We start from the raw sequence: 7,492 nt of genomic DNA on the forward strand, positions 1-7,492 counted from the left end.
AATAGGTAAAATTTAGAATGGGATATATGAAACCTTAGATGACCTTTGGCATGTATCTTAGTTTTATTACTAATATGCAAATCAGAAATTTGTATTAGCTTGCCAGTGCCGCAACAATAAATTATGAGGGACTTTCTGGTTTAAATCCATCTTGATTAATATTTCACAGATCTCTTGGCATGTAAGTTTGCCCACAGTGTGACTCCGCTGAACTTTCTTTCGTGGGTGCTAGAAGATCAGGATCCAGGTGCTGATAGCCCAGGTTACCTTCTGTTCTAGAAGATGTGAAGAATGACCAGACTCCAAGCTCAGCCAAGGTGTTGGAGACATCCAGTTCTTGTTGTTTATGGGGGATTATGGTGATAGTATTTTTGGTGGTCAGCTGAAAGCATTGCAGCTTTTCCCTAGTCGGTGACATCTCCAAACCTTTCCTATCTCTTCCCATAGGCCATTCCCAAAAGTTCGTGAGCAACATGGCCAGGTAGCCACAGCAACAAGCCGGCTTCTCTGGTACCATATTCTGTCTTGGTTCCTTTTTACTTGTTGCTGGGACAAATACCTGACACCCAAAATTAAGGAAGGTGGTGGTTTCAGTGCATACTTGGCTGGCTCCAAGGCAGAGTGGCACGTGGCAGAGAGCAGAAGTTCATGGTGGCAGAAAACAGTGAAGAGCAGAGGAAGGAGCAGCAGCTGCGGCATCTATCAAGCCCTTCTCCCTTCCTTCCTTTCACACTGACTGCGAAGGCTGGAGCTCCTCTTAGTAAGTGACGGCAGCTGCGAAGGCTGGAGCTCCTCCGCGGATGTGGCTTGCAGAATCCTTCCTCAACCCCTTTATATCCCCCTTCATGCTGAGTCACTCTGGGATGGCCCCCCATGCCCCAGGGAGGGGCGTTCACGCCGTAGGGTAGGAGTCGCTGGGCTGATGCAGCCGAGCTTATGATCCCTCAAGTTGACAGTGTATCATTCACCACAGTTGTCAAAGGGGGATCAAAGTCATAGCACAGAAGGCATGGAGAAGAGAGAAGAAAAACTGGAGAAACAGTGAGGCGAAGTGCGACTGCGGATAGATGAGGAAGTGTAGTCACTAAGTACTCAGCCATCGTTCACATTTTATTTTGTTTGAAATTCATGTCCAAAAGTTTGCAGAATTATGTTTTGAGTTTTCTGTGAAGCTTTAAGATGAGCAAACTGCAGAACTTGCTCCAATATTTACATCTACAAATCTGGAGTCCCTGAAAAGAATCTGAACTTTTCTAGACTTTTACTGTTGCTAATGTATTGTTATTATATTTCATCAAGCGTCTTGGGTTGATGCAAAATTTTTCAGTGTGAAAAATCCAGTGAAGTTTAAGAATAAATGTAAAAGCCCACAGCATGACTACGAAGTTTTAGAATCTTTGATGCCATTGGCATCTGTGGATGGGAAGAAGTGGAGAAAGCTGGGGCAGTCAGCTCAGAGTCATTGTGCTTATTTTCCACGTCATATTCCAAAGCATTCATAGAGCAGACCAGTTCCACTGGAGCATGAGCAGAACAAGGAAGAATCTAGAAAGGAATTCCAGGGTGTGTAGAGACTAGAGCTGAAGGGGAGGAATTACTCCAGGCAGACAGGAAAATGGTTTAAGGATACAAGTAGGAAAGGCTACTCTCATTTGAACCACTTGGTGATATTCCAGAGCATTAGGTTATGAAAAGGAAGACTTATGTAACAATTCAAACTGCCCAACTAAATAATGAATTTAAAAATATAGTGTCCACTATCATATGTTTGAGCTAATGGCAAATTACTGGTTGTGCCAAAAAAATTTATTGGGTGGGTTTTGCACCTGAGTTCATTTGCACATTGTAGCGTCATTGCGGCCTTGCTGAGATGCCTCTGTGTCCAGTGAATCTAAGTCAACTCAAAACAAAAACAGTGATAGAAAGCATACTTCAAATGAGAGCTGTGTGCTTTTCTTCACAAGTGAAGCTTATGCATGTAGCTCATAACTAAAAACATTTTGAAACAATTTCAACAGAAACATTAGAACTACATAGTTTATATTTACTAGAATCATATAATCAACTAAGTTTTGCTTTGTTCTTGTGAATTATTAAATTCTGATTTCCTCTGTATTCTTCTACCAGTTAGCCATGCAGATAGCATTCAAGGTTAAACTTCCTTTTGAATGAAGATAAAAAGAATTAGTAGAATCTGCTCTCAGATGTGTCAAGTGAGATCACTTGATGGCTGGTTTCAGGATCTTACTGTCACAAATACTGATGGTCAAGTGGTCTCTTTCCTCATTTGTTAAAGAAAATGACTAGGCATAGGAAACAGAGATGAGGGTTTTCCAGCTATCTTCCCTTCCTACTTCATCAACAAAAACTTCTGAATCTCTCTATGTCTCCCACTCTGTGGACACCAGAGATTCAAGGAAGCTGGTGAGAAGAGCTCAAGTTCCAAAACAAACCCAGTAAGTGGCTCCTATATACCCCTCTCATGCATTACACCACCTGTGACAGGTGAGTCAAGGGAATAAGTGCTTTCTGTAACCATTCTGAGTTTTAAATATACCACAGTAGTTCAAATACAAAGAAGATCCAGGACAGAAAAGTGGCAAAGTAAATGGGATGGTTTAGATATTGGGAGGTAGAGAGTATGAAATCAATTCTAGGGAGTAATGGAACTATAACACTCCTGTGGTGCCCTCAGGATAATCCCACTGCATGTGCATGCACGTGTGCAAGCACGCGGACGCACACACACGCACACACACACACACACACAATACAGATAAATGGAGCTTATATATTTCTACCGCAATCTGCACTGTATCATTTCAAAACAAAAATAATTGATGCCGATATTATGTATGTCTAGTTCATGAAGTAACATCTTAAAATGTATCAATTAAAATTAAATTTCCATTAGCAACTCACTGAAGGCATCATATTTACAGGACTCCACCTGAGCATTCAATCTCATTTACTAAATTACTACATCTTCCTTTGGAGAACATTTTCCATTCATTTTGTAAAACTTGAGATCCAGTAGCAAATTGAAATGAAAGACTTCTCACTTCTGTTGTCACATGAGCTAATCTGTTTAAAACTATTACACGCTTAGTCTATTATAGGTTTTATTTTTTAAACACTGAAACAAGTTATCTTAAAAATGAAAAATTATAACCTTACATTTTAAATTACTTGAGGAGGGGACCAGAGAGATAGCTCAGCATCACTATGTGTCTGTCTAGCAAGCGCAAGGTCCCGAGTTCGATCCCCTGTACAAAATTTTAAAAAGTCTTAAATTAATTGAGGCAACAAGTTTGTTAACCATGATATAATTAAGACAAAGAACCACGAACGTTAAACAATACCGCCCGGCTCGTTAAGTCCTGGAACTGAGGTAGGTGGTCATCACTCAAAACAAGTCTGGTATTTGCTTTACCTCTTTGCCCTCCTTCCCCCTCGCCGCCGTGGCGCACCTGGAGCCCCGCAGCAGCCGCTGTGCAGCCCAGCGCGCCCGCCCAGCCCAGTGTGCTGCCCCCTCGGCCTTCGCGTAGCTCCAGCTGTCCTGCTAGTTCAGTTCAATAAACACCGCTGTTTTGAAACAGTGCCACTTAATGAACTACTTAGAAACGCTTTCCCATTGTTTGTCTCAATAAAAGAAATTTGTGTTTCTTTACAACCATCTAGTCCTGTTGTGAGATAAATGCGAAATATGTTCAATAGCTACAGCTGGAAGAAGGGCCTGCGGAGCGGGCTCGGGGCGTGCAGTGCGGTACTTCCAGAGCGCTTGCCGGGGCAGGATGTCACCCGGCCAGCTGGAAATGGAAGGGCGGCCCACGTTTGCACCGCGACTGGCACTCAGATATTGACTCTCGGCTTGTGTGGCTGTTTGATCGTGCCTTAGAACACGGATGCAGAGAAAAAAAATGTATCGACAGATTTCACCAGGTGTGCAACACAAGGCGATTTTCTTTTTGGCAGACATATGTAGAAATGGAATCTACTCTCTTACCTTGAAAAGCAAGCAGGCCTCACATGCTGTGTGGTAATTTTAAATTAATCTCGCCATTTTATGAAACAAAAGTCTGTGTATTTTAGGTATAAGACTAACTTGCCCCTAGTAAAAAATTAAAAATTCTACATCCTCAGATAAGATTAATATTTCTTTTAGTAAAAATTCAGGAGAAATTATATTTCCATAAATGCTTAAATGTCTTTGTTATCAATATGTGAGCAGAAGTTTGGGAAATACTTGAATAAAACACAAAATAACCCTTGCTGATCATTCATCTTACACGGACCCTTTCTTTCGAAATGCATTAAATGTTTGTGTTGTTGAAGCTGTCTTATACCACATCTATTTTAATTTTTACTGACAATTGCACACATGTAACAAAATTTTTCAGAAATATTTTGTCAGAAGCGCTTGAGGATACAAAAGCGACTTCACACCTTTCAGTTCGACTTGCTGTGTGCCTTCACTTTCGGGGTGCAGCAATCCTGTGGCATGACTTTTGTGTGCGTCAGAGTGGTGGAGCTGTCTTTTTGTAAAGTGTAAGCGCTGTAAATGACTTTCTTTGGAGAAGCAAGGCACTTACGTATTTTACACTTTCATTAGTTCCATCTTAAAGTCATCATAAAAATCGAGAACCCCTGGAGAAGATTGTGCAGTGGCTTTTATTTTTTGTATTATAAATTAATCTCCGTCTTGTCCAGACTGAGACGTTCAGCACCAGAAACAGCGCATTGGTAATCCAGACTAGGTCCGGAAAAGTCTCCCTGAGCAGTGTCACTCTTCATGTCCTTCTTTCTGGAACCATTTCTGACATCCATGGTTCCATCTGGTTTCCAGAGATGTGATTCGTAAAAAGTTTCCTGATGTGCAGCTCCCAATCACCACTCTTCGCCATTCTTTAACAAAGGGCTGATTTTCTGAAGTTTGGATTTCATATCTGTGACATTTTCACGTTGAATCGTTACAGGTGCAATCTTTATTTGGCACCGTTTTACGGAAGTATATTTGACTAATGCAAATCGAAGCTCTAAGGCACACGGTGTAATATTTTACGTGCACATACGACATGCACCGGGCACTACAGCCATCCCCTCCGCCTCACTCCATGGTTCCCATCGTGCCTGTGCACATGGATGTAGCCGTGTAGCTGCAGGCAGGGCATCTGCTGTCCGGTCAAGTTTCAGGTACAGAGTACATTTTAAATGCTATGGCAACTATTCAGAGTTTACTCATTGTCATTGAAATTTTGCACTATTTCTTGAAAATTCCTCTGTGTGTTATCATCTCTCCAGTCCCTGGAAAGCAACTTTCCACTCTGGCTCTGAGTTTTAGTGGTTTAGGTTCTACGTGCTGAGGACACCGTCCGATCAGTATCTGTCTCCTGTTTCTGGTTCATTTTGCCTTTCATAGTATATACTAGGTTTATCTGTGTTGCTGCACATAGCAGGATAGCCTTCTTATTTACTTTATTTTTTGTTTCATTCCTTTATTAATGAGGTATATTGGTACATTTCAGGAATACATAATGATCACATTCATCATCATTGGCAATTTGTTGTTTTTTTTTTCCTTTCAAGTCAAATTTATTGAGATATAATTTACATTTAGTAAAACTTACTTTTTATTTATTTTTTATTTTTTAATTTTTACCATAATTTTATTGAGAAACAAATAGCAATGAGACAGTTTCACAACCGATTACTAGCACATTTTCAATAATTAATACATTGCATATTGTTTTCTTAGTTGTTATTCATTGTACAAGATGCAGACCTGATATCCTGTCTCAAACACTGTTAGAACAAACCTCTCTATTCATTAAGAGAATGGAACTGTGTATCTATCCTAACTCTTTTGAGTATACAGATACAAAATGGTCATCCATTTGTATCCCCATTTTTGGTTAGTTTTGTCAGAGAAGGGCATTCCATTGTCATTAAAATACTGTAGGTACATGAATTCAGCAAAATATTCCAATATTGTCCAGTAGTCCATAATAGTAGTGGGTTTTCCATAAGACTGTCAATGTCTGAAGTTGTTGACTTGAGCCTCTTACAGCTCATCATATTAATATGGCTTTTCTTTTTATACTTCATTTTCATACTTTTCTGCTGGATGGTTAACACCAAGAAAGAGCAAGACCTATATAACAAGAAATGTAACTTTTGTATCTAATAAGGCCAGTCAAGTCTCCTCAGGATTTAACCTGAAACCCTGTACCTCAGTTTGTAAATCCTTAGTCAGTGTCAGCCATGTGGATGAGTCATGGCCATTGCTTGACAAATTTGCTTCCTATAAAAGCTTGAGAGAAAGTTTTCTCTCCATGTGACTCTCCTTAGACACACTCTACATCATCAGTCACTTTCCACTGTGGCCCCATAATCTCCTTGATCAGAAAATTTGGGACATAATTGAGTTACAAGATGTTACAGTACAGGTTCTCCTATTTCCTGAGTCTTTACTGACCTTGAAAGGCTAGGATCAGAATGTTGGCTGTCCTTTAACTTTTTGTCTGCAAATTTAATTTGTTAACCCTCCAGAAGAAAAGCTTAATGATATTGTTACCCTATAACATAGGCAGTTGAGCTTAACTATCTGTTTGAATATCAAATATCTTAGACATAACATGGAACAGGTATTTTCCATCAAGTATTGATATGTTAAACTTCGAGTCCCTCCAAGATATGAAGAAAAAATTAAAAAATATTTTTAAAAATGAGAATAAGCATTTACACATTTTTACACAGAAATTTAGAAATTTAACCATATACAGCATTGTAGCAGGACAGTCCTGTGACTTTTTTGGTCTCATATTTTCATTTATTGCCCTTTTTTTTTAAACAAACATTTACTTGAGAGACAATATAGCAGTAATTGGTATGTCATGATAAGCAGTACATAATTAGAAGACCAGAATGACAGGCATTCCAAGCATGGCCTTATCATTAGACATTGCTTTCTTCAGTGCAGTTGCTTAGTTCACAGGTACCAGCATATATAGTCAGGGTGAGAAACATACCAATTAACTGCTATTTTCAAAAACATGCTGAGGATTCTCAGGACCATTGCCTTACCCATCTTGTGCATATAAATGTATGGCTTTGCCCTGTCATGTTTTGTAGCTTTTCTCCATGCCTTCTTTTCGTTAACTAATTCTCAAGTTCTCGTTTTCCTTTTAAATGTGTTATGCCTTTCTATTTTTATTTCTTCCTTTGAGTTCTTATACTAGGGAGACTATACAGTATTTACACATGTGGATCTAGTTTATTTCAATTATGAGTATATCTTCAAGTGGTATCCACTTATATAAATAGGCTTCAAGTTTATCATTCTTTATAACTGAGTAATACTCCACTGTATAAAAACACTATATCTTTTTCATCCATTCTTCAGGTGATGGGCATCTTGGTTGTTTCCAAGATTTGGCTATCACAAATTGTGCTGCTATAAACATAGGTACACATATATCACTATGATATGATG

This window comes from Octodon degus, unplaced genomic scaffold, assembly GCF_000260255.1.
Source record: "Octodon degus isolate 3935 unplaced genomic scaffold, OctDeg1.0 scaffold00248, whole genome shotgun sequence".
Classification (NCBI taxonomy): Eukaryota; Metazoa; Chordata; class Mammalia; order Rodentia; family Octodontidae; genus Octodon; species Octodon degus.